The following is a 16,548-nucleotide window of genomic DNA, read 5'->3' as shown; positions in this document are numbered from 1 at the left end:
TAAACAGTATGATATTTCCAGCTTTTCATAAATTTACGAAACAATGTCTATTTCCAATTTCAGCCTTTCTTTTCACTTAACTTGAGAGACACCATCGATATTAAAATCGGGTACTTAAAATACAGTAATTACTTTCCCTGCATCATTAGATATAACTTAACTTACTCAGACTGGGGGAATATGGGAAAGATTTGTTTTTTCTTGTCACCTTGTCAATCTGAAGATTTTTTTCAAAGGCAGTTAAAAAAATCATTGAGGTGAACCACTGAGTTTTATTCAGGTTTCAGAACTCTTCCCTTCTTATTGTCTGTACTTTTTTGTAAGTTCAGGTAATGAAACTAGGTGGTCTTTTTGTAATCACTTGTACTTTCTGTTTGTAGTTTGTATAAATCTAATACCTTTTTGTTCCTGTTAATAATAATCGATAAGTTACCAAATTAGAAATGGTATCAACATCTAACCAAACCAAATGCAAACTTTTTTAAATCTGTCTTTATGTTATCAATCATACCAAAAGTAAATGGCCATTTTAGATTTTATACCAACTTTTGACTGATGTGAGGCCATTTTCTATGCAAATAACAAATCCCTGTCCTAAATGCTGCATAAAGGACTCCTCCTTTTTTGTTCTGGGTTAGAAAAACATACATAGATATTTACCAATGGCATGTTCACCCAAAGGCTACTAAAGAAGAGAAATTCCCACAAGTCCATTTAGAAAACGTGTTGGCTTTTCTTTTAATCAGGCTACTCATAATGAAGTGAAATCTGAACTTAATGGCTTGGCCCAGAAAATCCCCAACATGGCTCACAAAATTCAACCTAACACCCAGACAAGTTTTGCTAGCAGATTACGGAAAGACTGTTTGCTATTTTACACTAATCGGTTCAGTCTGAAAATAAACAAAGGGCTGATCGGTCAGAGCAGTCCCCAAACCTCTGACCTTCGGGTCCGGAGAATCGCACCAATAAAGTGATGCTCAAACCCTTTGCCCGGCTCCCTTGGGTTGATGTTGCTGCACTTGCAGAAGGGGATCAGCTACGCGAGCTCTCGCGTGCCGACCTGAGCATCTGCGGCACTCGTTTTTGTTGTGGTTAGTATGAATATTTTAGTCGCGTAGTTTGTATACGACCTGATCCTGACACCGTTCATCCGCTCTGAAATGCGGTGAGGACAGCTAACTTACCCGAGTCTCAGCATTTCAGGAGGAGCCTGACAGTCCGAAGAATTAATGGAGCAAAACGAGATAATACAGTAACCTGCGGCTTTTAGTCCCAAAGCAATACAAGGGGCCAGTCGGAGTTTAAGTAAAGGATAAAACATTAAATCTTCGGGAGCTATTAACTATGTCATTTACGGAGAGACTCCTCTGATTGCAGCTTGTGCTGGTTTCTGTTCCTGCGTATTTGTCTTCGACTTGATTTCATGGGGTTTGGGATGTGCCTGTTGCGTGGACATTGTTTATGGGGATACAGAGGGGGCATTGCTGCGTCAGGCTGGGACGGGCTCGTGGAGAGCGATGTGGATGGATTTCTCCAGAATTATGGGACTGTCTCCTATATACTCCAAACTTTCAGCATACACTGAATTTTATCAGTCATAGAGGGCTGGGATGAGCTGGGGCAGGAATTAAATCTTCCTCTTGGTAACAACTATTAAAAACTGAGTATAAATCCCTCAGAGGCCAGCGACAGGAGAGCGATTTGGGCATTTCCCTTCAGCATTAAAAGCACTTAGCACTAGATTAGAGTCTTGCCCTAAATAATTTCTGCCCCTGATTTATTTCTGGTAGTGATTATGGGCTATGGGAAAACAATCCTCCTGCAAATTCCCATGTCCATCTCTCTTCAGCTTACTTTGGAAATGCAGATCTGGATAGTCTTCTCTTTTCCAGTTCAACAACTCATGGAGATTTTACTTAACTCTGTGTATTGATTTCAAACCCTTTCTTTATCACAGCTTATTTGTCCGGAATGGTTGGATAGATGATTTACTTTGGTGCTAGGCCAACAGGAATTTTTGAATGTTGCTATGTCAATATATAAAATGAAATTATTCTTCTGTTACTGAGAGTACAGATGTAGGTTTCTCTTCCTCATTGTCTCACTGGAGGACATCGTGCCTTTTATATTTTATTTTCTTTGGAGAGCTGCAGCAGTTCATAAGATGAGTCTTTATGATGTTGGCTGCTTAGCTTTTTTTTTTTTATGAGAGTCTTTCAAGATTTTACTATTAGCAGTTAAAGCTTCCTAGAGAGACATTTGCCTCTTGAAAATTTAGCAACACACCACACTGGGATAAGTGGCAGTGCCTCAGTCAAAGGAGGTACCAGATCTTTGAAGAAACATGAGGAGAGTCACGCACCTACAGTTAAACGCACAGGAACGTGTATAGGGATGTAAGTTTTCCACACCAGGTGTAAGGGTAAGGTATTCCTCAAGACATAAATGTGACTGATTATATATGCACGAGACTGGTTTGTCTCCTATGCATTTGTTTGCAGAAAATCTTCCTGCTCGCATGTACGACATTACCCAGTGGTTTGAAATCCTTCTTTGCAACATATTTTGTTGAACCTCCTTTCCGTTGAGAATCCTGGTATAATACTTTTAGATAGTCATTTACTCTTTATTCACTTACTTTTATTCTGACCCTTTAATTTCTTTTATTTTAGTGTTTAAATTAAATTGTCTCCTACTGGATTGAATACTGGTGCTGTGCTTTGCATCCCACGGACTACCTGAAGGCACGCAGTACAAACCGGTGTACAGACACTTCAGAAGTTTGTCCTACATCTCTTTGACCAAGGAGTCATTGATCACAACATCTATTTGAATTGGAGCAAGGAGGGATGATCAAACTTAAGGGTAATGCTCCAACTTGGCACCAAAATCTGACCGAACTAACAAAGAGTAAAACAGGAGAAGGTGAAGTAAATAGCTTTTCAGAAATCTGTCCTCTATACTGGCATCATAATACTGGTTATTGATCAGCATCTCTGGAGGGCTGAGAGTTTTGAACTTCTATTTCTGTCTCTTCATGTATTTTGAATCTTTGCAGACTTGCTTGGGTTCTGAGTTTCCTCTCTGTGTGTGATGTTTTTACCATTCAGTTACCAGTATGGGTTCTCCCGTTTATTGCAGTGTTCTGTGGGGAGCCCTGTGGACGTGCTCAGCCGCCGTGCCTGCCCATCAGCACCAGTATCACCCAGGCTTCCCCTTCCCAGTGCCCTGTACGCCCGTGCCTGCACAGATGCCCGTGTGTTCACACACACAGAGGTGGGAGGTAAGGTAGGATTTGGCTTTTAGAGGGTCTGAGCTGTCGCTTGCGTTTGTGAAACACAATTTCTGCTGGACTCCACCCCTTCTCCCTCCAAACCAGATGAAATATTTATTGGGTTGGAGTGTAAGGGCTCAGTGTTTCGTCTGCAGAGGAACAGGGGAGTCCTGGTTCTGACCAGAAATTTCTAAGACTTCTTTGTGGCTACTAAACGTTGGAGGAAAAACCACAAATTACCATTGCAGTGGGGCTGGGCCCTGTGTCCTGGCTCCAGTGCTTCCCCATTCCCTTCCCCCTCCCCTCCCGTTTTAAAGTGCACTGCATCTGTGTCAATAAGTACCCCATGTATATGGCAAGGCAATATTTAATGTGCACACAGTGTGTGCAAAATTAACCACTGACAGGGTGGGGGAGCGAGGGAAGAGCAGAGTTGTAATTACACACAAAATTAAGCTATTACTGTGATTAAGATATTTCTTTAATACGTAGCTGAGGAACGTCCTTTCCCCCTAAACTAGTCACAATTCATACCCTGTATGTCATTTTCTGGCTACTCCTAATTTTTAAAAAATTTTTTTCCCCTTGCCACACCTAATCCCTGTATTACCTGGGGTAGTCCCACCTCGCTCTGCCCATGGGCGAGGTGCTTCTGCCCCAGGATGGTTGTGGCCCAGCTGGAAAGCCACCTCCCTGCATTGCCTTGGGGGACACCAGTTCGTTCCTCATCACTTGGACCAGGTTTCTGGGGTCTTGAAAGCACCGAGCTCTTCCCAGTCTATCCATCACCATGTGTCCCAGTGTCAGTGTGCCTCATGTTATCTTCTTAACCTTGCCAGGAGATTAATTTGGAGAGAGTTTTGTGGATTTAATTAGTCCATAGGTGGAGTTGAGCATCCATAATATAACAGCACAATAGAAAAAGTATGAAAACAGGGAACTTTTGGCATAGTTGATGCCAATCTTTGTTGGAAAGGGGAAAGTGAGGAAAACAGATGCGATTCGTCATTTTGGTGGTATGGGAAAGAAGAGTCCATCCACCCAATTCTCCAAGAAGGAAGGTAGCATGGGTGGCAGAACAGGAGTTCAAAGATGCCCATTCGAAATAAAGGTCTGCTGAGCAACCTTCCCCTCCTTGTCAGCACGTACTTGAGTTGCAGTACTGTAACTAGTGTGAATTTTGGGGATGATTATTAGAACCACGCAAAACTTTAAAACATGAGCTATTGTGCTCCCGCAAGCAACGTTGCTTGCATTTCATCATATTACAGATGGCCCTATTTTACACTTCCTTCCAACATATTTTGTAAAGTAAAAATGCTACATACGTGATTAATTGACAAAGATTTGGTAATATTTCCAGTAAAATTTTCAACAAACATTGCTTAAAAAAAGTCAATTGTTTATAGAAGAAGGAGTATTTCAACAATATATCATCACGTTCAGAAAAATTATTTTCAGGAAAATGTCTTTCTTTAATGAAAATATTTTTCTTAGAAATAACATTGGTCAGCTGTATTAATGATATTGGGAGAGTTCGAAGTGACAATGAGCAAACCATGAGAAATGGACAGAAAACAAACACAGAATCACTCCAGTCCTGGACTGCTTTTTAGTTATATTGGAGACTTTCCAGGGCTTCCATTTTTCCACCAGTGTTTAATGGGCTCTCTGTTTGCGTTTATGTTTTCCTGATCTTTCAATCTGCAGAAATGGCTGCTTCTGGCAGGACTCTGTTAGCATCACTCCCTTCGTCCCCTCTTTTGAGCATGTGTGTACCTCTGTTTTCCTGAGGTGGTAGGAAGGAAACACCCTGATATGAATGCGTAAAGGGTAAATATGAAAAAAGTTTGGAAATCGGGGGTTTCGGAGACTGTGTGACTCCATCAGCGGATTTAGCTTGTACACGCACTCCCTGGAAAAAGTCCCTGCCCCAGAGGGTTTATGCCAATTAAAATTTTAAAATGACATCAGTGAAATTAACCTAAATTTTGCTTGACCTGGAATTTAGGTCAGTTTAGATCATCGTCTTACCAAGGCTGTCTAAGATTCAAAACCACGCGGAGAGCTATAGAAACAGAAACGTACTTCAGAACAGAGGTAGTTTCTGCAAAGCCAGCATAGAGGCAGCTGTAGGACCGTACGTGAGATGATCACCAGGACTCCTCTTGCTACCCATGCACACGGTGACATGAGAAACTGCCCAAAGCTCGGCTAAAAAGCACACAGTCGGTACCCGAGGGCACCAGCAGCTGAATGGTGGCTCAGCAAATGGACGTGGTGCACAAGGCAGTGCTATCTTCTTTTGGGAAAGCTGGATCCCAGACTGGCAGTGTAGGTCCGAGCATGCCTGGGGGGAAGGCAAAGCCCCGTCGGGTCTGTTCGCACAAACACGACTCCTTGGCATCGTACCCCAGTGCTTGGCTGGGATTTTAGGTGGCTCCTAAGCCTGCTGAGGTTTGCTGTCTGTGACCTATAACGCTGTAGTATCTGAAAAGGTAAAGGGTGATACGCATGTTCGCTGCGTGCCAATCTGATTTGAATTCAGCGACAAAGTTCCCACAGCTTCGCACTCTTGGTACTCTTGTACCACTTTTTACAGGCTCTAGGTGCCAAAAGGGCTTTTTCAGGCTCCCAGATATGTATGCACGTGTGTGCCGACCTCTAGGCACGCATTACTGGAAATGCAATGACCTCCCCTTGCTCAGTTGCACTGCTTTATTTCCCGAGATGATGATATTTCCATAGCTTGCTTATTGGAAGGTTCAGCATCGAAAACACTAAAAAGATAAAAGAAAAGAAACCATCAGTTGTCCACTCCTTCCAATGCTTTCTGCCTCATAGTACAGTCTCTGCGGTATTCTGTTTGCAATATTTCTTGTAGCGATTTGTACTATATTTGTCCTTGTGCATAACTCTTGGCAATCATCGGAATAGAAAAAAAGCTCATTAAAATAATGGAGACGGCTGGTCAGTATGTGCATGTTAGGTGTCGTGTACATGGGATATTTTAGGGACCGCATTTACAGTCTGGCTGTATTTGCTTATTCTTCCTTCCTTGAGCCCCCAGGATGGACACAGCTCCAAATTTATATTCACAGTGCATTTAACCAGTAGCATAATGCTTCTTTCTTTGCAGAGTACTGCAGGCTTGCATACAATTAAGTATTTTCCACTTCTCCGATTAAGACAAATGGCCCTTGCAAGCAAGCGCGGTACTTTGTCCTGCAAAGCTTGTTCTGATCAAATGGTGGCAGTAGGTTGCTTTGTTAGAATAATTCCTCCATGGATTTACATGCCCCACCCTCATGTAAATAGAGTTGGGATTTAGAAGGTGTGAGCTGGCATGGCAATGAAGTCTGCAAAATGTAAGCTGCAGTAGCCCTTTTTCCGAAGTCTTGACAGTAAGCAGAGTTAAATAAGAGACTGGGATCTCATTCAGTATCTGTGAGTGGGAGAAGTGTTGGGGAAAATAGAGTCATGCATTGCTCTAATCCATTCCTGCCTTAAAGCTCGCTGTGGGTTTTGTTGTTTTTGTTTGTTTTAATGGGAGGGATTTTTTGTGCCGTTGGATGCGTTCCACAGGAATAGCTGTGAATTATCACGATATCAGCGTAGGGGTGTGGGTTTCAGAGACTGAAAGCTATCTCGGCGTGCATTTCCTAAAGTTGGAGCGACGTGAGGTAACCTTTTCAGAGCATCTGTGTGCTGTCCGGAGAGATGAGGGCTTCCAAGGACTTCAGTCGTTAATGGTCCAGAGCGCGTAGCACCAACACTTGGAAATGTTACAGACTGATTTAGCTATATGTTCTTGTTCTTCAGGACTCAGTCCAAATTCCGACTCGCCGACTATAGAAAAGAAATCTCTCTCGATGTTATGTTAACCCATATCTGGGTGCTGTAAGGTGTCTGCTAGAGCAGCTGGTACCAGTCGTTGGGGTACCTGGAGCACTGCAGGCAATTTTGTAGTTTCTGCTGAAAGCACTCAGCCCTGCAGCCCTCACGGTGAGCTCTGCGAGCGTGTAGCTTGGCAAAGGAGCGAGGAGAGAAGGTCTGATTGCCTATTTGTGTAATAGACTGGATGACGGAGCTTTTTGTCTCTCAATGTCCGTCTTCCCTTTGTGAAGCAGAAATCTTGGGCGCTCCTTTCCCCCAGGAAATGCCCAGCACAAGATACCTGCCATTGGCACGTTACAGACAGCTATAACACCATGAATAATACAAATTAAATTTGTTCAGTAACTTTAGATGGTGATAAGGACTCTGCCCCACCCTTCTGTTTTAATAGTGGGACAAATCTGCCTGGATTATGCCACTCCTTGGCAGGCACTGGAGATCTGAATGTGCAGCTGCCTGGTATTAAGAAATTAATTATCAATTTCTACAGACCCTCACATTGGGTAATTTTTCTTACTGTGTTTGACAGCTAGCCCTGTCAAATTCTCTTTCCCAAGCACCATCTTTTTTTGTGGCACTTTAAAGTGATGTCCTGACATCTTTCCAAGAAATAAAAGCCCGTGTGACTTGTTCTCGGACTTTCCATATTTCCTAAACTTGGTTCAAAGCATTGATTGCCCCAGGGCAAAGAGAGGAAAAGGAGCACGAGCATTGCAACATTGGCACTGCATTCAAAAGGGGACTTCTTCGCGTCTGAGTGGGGTTTGGAGCAAATTCTTGCAAAAGAAAAACTACGGCACAAATGCAGTCAGTCTGGGCTGGTTTCCTACCTGCACTGCAGGATATTACACAAGGGTGGGCAAATGGGTGAGATGGGATTTGTCTAACCTAACCCTAGCCATCCAAATTATGTAGACTCCCTCGATAATCAACGGGCAGATGAATCATCCCTCTGTTAGATAGCTGTCCAAGACGAGTGGGCTGAATTGTTTTCTGGATATGTCTGTCTCCTCCATTAATTACAGAGAGTTTAGGTAACTGGTTTGGACTAGATGCCTAATTTTTAGATGGCCAAAGTGCAGGAAAAACAAATCCACCCTAAATCTCTCTCTGCCTCAGCTGTCTACCTGTAAAATGCAGACCATTTGTGTGCTTGAGTTTTGATGGTAAACTCTTTATGGTACGGTCTGCCTGGAGCTAATGCTAGGTGCACTATTCACTAAAAAAGGGGATTTCGGTTGTTTCCTATATGCATCCCAGTGATGGATATGAGTAAAAAGCTTGGGAGCTGGAGGTGATAGTTCTATTGAACCTCAGGTTGTGCATGTGTAGTGGTTTATTGTTTTCATGGAGAATAAGGAGAGAAGCAGTATTTTTGTGAGGAAATAACATTACAGCTGAGATCATTGTATGTCACATACTATGTTGTCCTTGAAAGATTGTTCCTCAGCCTGTGGTAGTTCTGGAAGGCAGGGGCTGTAGTTGCCATGATATATTGTGTTAAAGTATCAGCAAAATTTACCTAAAGTGGTTCTCGCTTTCTGATCAAAAATCATGACTGGAGAAGCAGGCTTCCAAATTCATTATTTGGTTTAGGTCAAAAACTTGTTTTCAAGTACTAAGGCAACATGGAAACCCACAGTCTTTTAAGACTTTGCCCATTTTTTTTTTCTTTCAAATGTGAGCAATAATTATCAAGAGTTACAAGAAAAAACCTTATTTACTTGCTTTGGTTTCCACATGCGGTCGTCTTAAATTTGTTACACAAACCAGTAGTTTATTTTTGTGAGTAATCTCTCAAAAAATTTACAAATATGCACAATGTTATTCAGACATCAGTAGAAGGCGTGGGGAAGTCACCAATCCAGTTTGGCTTCCAAACACAAAGACAACTAACATGGAAACCCTCTTGCCCCACAGCTTTTTAGCAAGAAGAACAAAGCTTTGGTTCAGGACAGTCGAAGTCTTCCTTTGGAAAGAGATGCTGTCTAGATGTTATCACCTAGATCTGAACCCTGTACCATTCATGCTAGGAATTCCCATTTCCAGTTTCCATTTCCTCCCCTGCGAATACTCACAGGAGTCCCGATAATCTCCACAACGGCAATACCGTGCTTTTTTCTTCAGAAAAAACCCCAAATGCTGTCACTGGTGGGTTGAACCACCTAGACGTTCTGGTCCTCAAAGAAAACCTGGCGATGACCTCGCACTCCATCTAACCTCACCTCCATTCAGCGGGCAGAGCCTCCCCTCGGCTCCGCGTAAGATACAATCACGTTTTGTTTGTTCCTTTGCCAGGTGCTTGCTGGTTTAAAGTCATGACTCCATTAGGGCACTCTGGGTCTAGCACGGCGTCTCCTAGCTTGGGCGGCTGCCTGGGCTTGGGTGATTGATTGGAGCTTTGATCATGAGAGTCAAGACAAGTCTGCAAAGGGTAGCCGTGCTCTGTAGTCTCTCCGCATCGAGCCTGACTGTATGATTTGTATGAGTGTATGTTGCCATTCTAGATTAATGTGCTGCACTCCCGTATGAAATAACCCCACTTCCTGCTGAATCAGAAGACTTGCAGGTATCTTTACACAGTTACGTAGCATGTTTAACGAGGACTAAAACAAGCAGTTACCCAAATACCTTGAGAGAAGGATAGCAAATAAAATCATGTATTTTTCTCTTTTAACTCATAAGACAAGATGGAAAACACAGTTCATACACCAAATTGGCAAATCTCAGGAACTCCTTGTTCTTCAGCTAGCTTCACCTATGGTTGGAAGCAAAAAACCACGGTTTCTAAAATACCTCTGTTCCTGAAAAAAGGCCCTGTTATTCCCACCTCTTTTTACCCAGAACAAGTATGAACAACAGAAAATGAAGGCATCAGTGCCACAAGAATGTCCTTATTGTTTTGTACACATCGCTGTGTTTCCATAAATACCAGCCCAGCTGCTGTTGAAATAATCTTCAAGTTTCTTAGTCTATTCTATTCTGCTCATGTGTCCATATTAAATGGGTTGTTTTCATAAGGCCAAAATACCTCTTTCCAATGAACTGAATTTAGCATTCAGCAAATGCTGCTCAACCATCCCTCAGACCATTACGTTTGTAAGTTATTTTGGGGGTTTGGCAAAGCCATTAGCATCAGCCTCAGAACAGCCCTTCAAAATGTGTGCTCAGCTAAATTCACTTAATATAAAAAAATATTTAAAAGTCCAACCAAGTCGCCCACCTTCCTTTTTGCTTCCCATTCTATGGGATTGTTTTCAACTAAAATACCACGTGGGCGTGTATATTCTACTGCCCCATCCAAATGGATGTGGATATGGATTATTATGATTAATTTGCATGCATTTACATTCTCCTGAAGAACATTTTGGGAAGGGGAATGCGCACCTTACATCTCACATAGAAACTTTAATATATTTTAAAAATTGAAAGTATCCTCTGATTTTTAGGAATCTAGGGTCATTGGATTGGAGAGCATCAGCTGAGTCAGCAAGTTTCTAATCCCCTGCAGTCTGAAATGGTCACGTAATCCATAGTAAGATCCAAGGAAACATCCAGTCCAGAAACAACCACATACCACAAGTTTTAAAACACCTATTAAAAAACCCAAGTAACTGCTTACTGTCCTGTATGAAGTTGAAAGACAGTTGAAATCAGTAGAAATGCCTAAAGTGGCTGGTGTTACTGAAGTACCTGAAGGAGTGTTGCTCTTCTGTCTTTAGAAACCCCAGATAGTTGCCCAAATTGCCCCAAGCTATGACATTTTAAAAACCTTCTGTGATTTGACCCTCATGTGGTGACCTCTCCAGACATATGGACTTGCAATAAGAAGTGTGATGTTTCTACAGCTTGATACTACAATTTTATTGTAAATTTTAATGTTTTGTCCAGAAGTAAAAAATGCCTAGTTGATTGATAAGATTAGGCTTTAAGGCTGATTTTAGGTTTATTTTCCCTATCTATTTCCTGTTTGCAGTTCAAGAAGGGATACAACATATCCTTAAAACGTGATAGCAGAAAAGCTCTGAATGGGGGATCAACAAAAAGATTTCACTGGATTGTAAAAAGCTTGAATCTGGGCATAAGATTTGATTCAGATTCAAAGCAGCACTTCTGGAAACTGAAATGAAGTTGAGCAAGCTTTATTTGTTTTTTTTACTACCCTTCCCCTCCTCCCTTTGTCTTTTCAGTTCCATTGTTGTTTCTCTCAGCTGTTTTCCTGGTATATCCTTCTCAAATGAAATATTTCCCATGTTTCCTATGGCTGTTAGTCTACTTATAGGCAAAAACTTTAGGTAGCATACAATTTTATCAGCCCCCTACAGGATTGGGGATGGGATTGAGGGGGCTTTGCTGGAGTTGGGGCTGGATGCCTGGGATCACTTGCAAGCGTTCTCACCCCGAGGAATCTGGTGCCTCCTGCTTTGAAGAAGAGAGGAGTGGGAGCTGAGATAGTGAGCAGACTCCAAGCGTCTACTTAACTGCATAAAAGAAGTTTCTCTCTGCTTCTGTGTTATGCGGAATCACTATTTACCATCTATGTTCCCATCTTGGAGATGATGCTGATGTTTCTCCTACCAGTAGCTGTTGATCAGCTCGTTCATGTTTGCCGGCGTATCCTCTGTGTGATGTCCGGTGCTAATCGTGTCACTGCGAAACGCTGCTGCTGCCTCGGAATTGTTGGCACCTGCCAACAACAGCAAAATTGGATTTTCAAATCTGTGTTCCCAGCTCTGTGCACAGGACATTTCTTCAGCCGATACTTTCTTCCCAGTCTCCACATGTACCTTAGGTGCCTGTGGAAGAGGCCCAATATTTAAGCCATAAAATCCAGGGGTTGTTATCTTATTCTACAGAGACTGGCTTCTTTGTGTCACTGCTGTGTTTCTGGCCAGGAAAGCCATGTGCTGAAACTGCCCTTATGATACCCAAATAGTGGATAAACAGAAACTTTTAATTTTCACTGCTAGTATCGTTCTCCAGGCTCTCTAAACAAGAACTGCTCACCAAATATCATGAGCTCTTGACGGATGGATGAACGCTGCCTAATCAAAAGTGCAGAAAGAGGGTTTTGTTGGGATTTTTTTTCTCTCTCTTTCAGTTATTAAGTAGATTAAATAAATAAAAATAATTCCCTTTCACTTGTGGTCCAGTGTAAGCAACTTTATGACGTTTGTTGCCTTGGGATTTATCCATTAGAGTAACCTTTGGTTCCAACATTTTCTAAAGACTTGCCAGCAAACATTGCTCTTTAATTTGGCTTAATCTGTGCATCATGGAGGATGGGAATTAAAAAAGACCAGGAATGCTTCTGCATCGCTTATACTAGTCTTCCTTACTCATTAAAAATCAAGCTGGAACTAATGTAAGCAAGGACTGAGTTTGCATTTAAAACCAGTGTATTTTCATCTAACATCATCTGATAGTTTCCTTGGTAGATGAACTTCTGGCAAATTCCTCCTGTTTCCCTGTTTTGCTTCTTAGCTGTGGTGACGTACAAAGAAATCGAGCTACCAGGTTTGGCTGATGGTTTAAGATTTCTCCAGATATCTGGCAGATTCAGTGTTGGATCAAACTGTTTTTAAGAAACTTTTCAAGTAGATATGATCTGGGCCACAAGATGCAGAACATCAGGCCAACTTTGGGGGTGTTCAGGATCTGTGGTTTTGGTTTGGACCCATCTTATTTTTTAATGTTATGATTGACAAGTCGTCCTTGTTCCAATGTGCAGATTGGCTCTGAAAAATGAACAGTAGAAAAAAAACTTTTCATATGGACAAAATATAAAACCATTCCCATGTTCTGTCTGAAATTTTCCAGGGAAATTGGAACCTTCTGAATAGCCCCATGGAAGACCCCAGAAAAGATTGAAGTTTGACCAATTACCCAAAATTTTCAGGAGAGATTCACTGCTGGGGTAAGCAGGTGTGATTCTCCTGTCTGCAACAGCTGTCTTGAAGGTAAGCCTGCAAATTTATTGGTTCTATTTTCAGTAAAGCTTTTTTTTTTTTTTCCACACTGTCCAGAACAATCTGTTATGTGTGTAGCTGGCAGAAACAAGAGCATAATCTTGTCACTCACTGCCTTTGTTCTTTTCCCTTCCTGCTTCTAGTTTATTGCTCTTGCCTATTGGGAGCGTCTTTTTTTGGATTCTAAGTTCATCAAGACAAGAGTAATGTGTCATCAATCTGTTTCTTCCAACAGTTGCATTAGATGCTTTTCTGCTTGGCGTGTGGGTGGAAGAACAAGCTGGAGTTTTTTCATGGATAATCTCTATGCCAACAAGCAAACACTGCATTATGTATAATAACAAATAATGATTCACTGAGATGGTGTTAGCGAGGTCCAGAAGTGCTAATGAACCGCACGCAAGTCCACATCTCATACAATTGCTGCTGAATCTCCAGTCTCCAGTGCTTTGGAGGGGACAAAATAACACAAAACACAGAGCTAAATCATGTGCTGAGGAGGAAGGGGGAATATTTCTCCTCCATGGAGATGATCAGCAAAAAGTATGATGCCTGAGCTCAATATAATGTAAGCATGGTATAGACAGATAAGATAAAGAACAATAAAAGTCCTTTTTAACTTAAAACAGGTATAAACATTTCTATTAATTTTTTCATCAGCAATGTCACCTTGTTAGAGGTCTTGTTATGTATTCAGATGCATATCACAATTTTAGAGCATCTAGGCTTTCTGTCTGGTAAATGGAGAACTCTGGATATCTTCAGATGGTGATTTAACTCATCTGTCTCAGCTTAGATTGGGATAATTTATCATCTGTTAGAACATGTCTCTTTGACTCCAGCTGGATAGGACTACTACCTTTGATTACAAATTTAACTATTTGATTGATATATTTAGATGAAATAAATCTGGATTTATTTCCAGAAAATTGAAAGTAGTGTTCTCTTGTTTGGTTTACATGTCTTTTTTTTTCTTTTTTTTTTCTTTTTTTTTTAGTTTATAGCAACTTTGTTCTATATCTAGCAAGAAAAATCCATCATTTCACTTGGGGACAAAAAACTTCCCTAAATCCACAATCCTGATCTGGATCTATGTCTCCCAGCACATTTATCAGTCCTGATGAAGGTGGTGTTTTTCTGAAGACTTTGAGCAGGTAAGTTAGCAAGAATCTCACAGTGACAAACAAAACCAAACACAATCAAAATCGAAGTATTAATTTTACATTATTAGAAACTTTCTGGGCATTCTACTAAATCCTCCACAAGGTATTCAGGTAGTCACATGCTGGTGGAAACAAAGTGAAATTCTGTAGTTGATTTGCTTTGTGGTGAATTTATACTTAATAACGATGATAGACTAATGTTGATTTCCACACAGTTGGTTTCAACATAAGCCAACAGAGCTGACTTACAAATCGCTGCCTTTTTGATGACAGGACAGCGAGATGGCAAGGCAATAGGTATAAATTACACTTAGTTTACTTAAGAAATAAGTCTGCATCATCAACATAGGAAAGACATCCAGCATCACTTCTACCATGAGTATGCAGTCCAAGGAAAGCAAATAACTAGCAACAAAAATCTCAGAAGGAGCCTTCCTAGGGCATTCACAGGTCCTCTTCGAAGGATAAAAATGGTCCATGATCCATCATTCATAAGTTCACTGATCATATCAGGCTGTTTATAAGCAAAATTGGTTTCATGTGATGCCAGACAAAGATGTAAACACTGACTGGTGCCAGCAAGGAATGTCACAACCCATATTGCACTGTGCTGTGCTCAGACAGAATACATGGGAATGAGAAAGTTTTTTATCTGGGGCATAAATAACAGTTTAAATCACTGAAAATCATTGTTTCGATACAATATTGGGAGAGGCACATTATGCAGGCTGGGCTGATTTTTCAGTAATTGCTTCTGCAAGTCTGTAGCTGGCTAAAACTGTCAGCAACGAAAAAGGATGTGTTTGGAAATGGGCCTGCAATTTCCAAGGATTTCAAGCTCCTGGGATTGCTTCCCTAGGTGAGGGGAAACAACTGCTGTCTCAAAGGCAGGAAAAACATAGCCAACGGTCAGCAAGTTGTTTATAGTAGAAACTAGTGATACCCTCATACTGTGCACAACGTACAGAAAAGTAACTTGGAATGGGATAAAAGGGACAAATTTGTAATAACATTAATAAATGCTTCCACCAACAATAGCGTGTAGGCACAGGGATTAATAAAGGTATTAACCTTACCCATGTTTTCTTAAACTTAATATTTGTTAAAACTAATAGTGGCCTATATTTCCAAATAATTTAATATCTAAAAGGTATGTCCAGCACTGTATAATAAGATTGCAGGATTTTAAAAGCTTTCCCGTGTAGAGATGGAGCATGTATAGCCTCTGAGCCCAGCGTAATATGGCAGTTGTTTCTGGCTCTAGTATTCACCCCAAATTGTTATATTCATAGAGCCATGTCTTCTGCTGAAATAAGTGGGGACTCGCCTGCAGTGACTATAGCCTGAGCTGAACTAGGAGTTAACCTTCCCTGAGCATTGGTTTGTCAGCATTGGCTTTACTCAGTAGTGACACTTGAAAATACCAAAATGAAACGACTCAGGCAACTGCCTGCTCGATTCCCCAGGAGGCAAACCCAGCTTTGCCTCCTCCCTACCCAGGTAATGAAGCTCAAAGTCAAGTCACCCTGCAGTGTTTCAAAGAAAATGCTTCATATAGCTTACCAGTAACAAGAAATTAAGATAGCTGAATTCTGGTCCAATAAATCATGGTGTGGGAGAACGTTAAATTTTCGCCCTACTCTCCGAGAAAGCCATGACAGTGCCTGATGGGTTAAATATCTATGGGTTTCTCTCTGCCTGTGTGTGTCTGGAATCAAAGAAATTAGTATGAAAAATCCTGTATTTTAGTTAGGTGAAAGCTCACTGCTTCCCTTTAATAGCATACATTTTTTAATCAGCAGGATTTTTTCAGTAAGCACGTCGCCATTTATTTACCCTAAGAGAGAGTTTACGGCAAGGTTGGTTGTTTTCTTTTTTCCTAAGCAACACTAATGTTTTTTATATGTACTTTAATCTCAGTTCCAGCTTTGTCAATATTTGGTCTTATCTTAAAGAACTCCAAAGCAGGGTCAAAAGAAAGCAAACTCTCCCTCCAGAAAGCAAATATCAATTATTTAACTACCTCAGTCAGAAAGCACTCTTTGGACAAGTTTGGAATAGAAATGGCAAGAAAGCCTGGTTCTCCAGACAGACCTGTGTTGTGGTTTAAACCCACCCCAATGGCTGTTGATATGGAACAAATGGGACTTTCGGGCACTTGGCCGCTACACGAGCTTACCAGGCAGAGTGGCCGGTGGCAGAGCATCGCCCGCTGTGCAGTCCCTGGAGGCAAAATCTTGCC

The sequence above is a fragment of the Buteo buteo genome, chromosome 13, assembly GCF_964188355.1.
Source record: "Buteo buteo chromosome 13, bButBut1.hap1.1, whole genome shotgun sequence".
In the NCBI taxonomy this organism is placed as follows: Eukaryota; Metazoa; Chordata; class Aves; order Accipitriformes; family Accipitridae; genus Buteo; species Buteo buteo.
Note: the sequence above shows the minus strand (reverse complement) of the source record.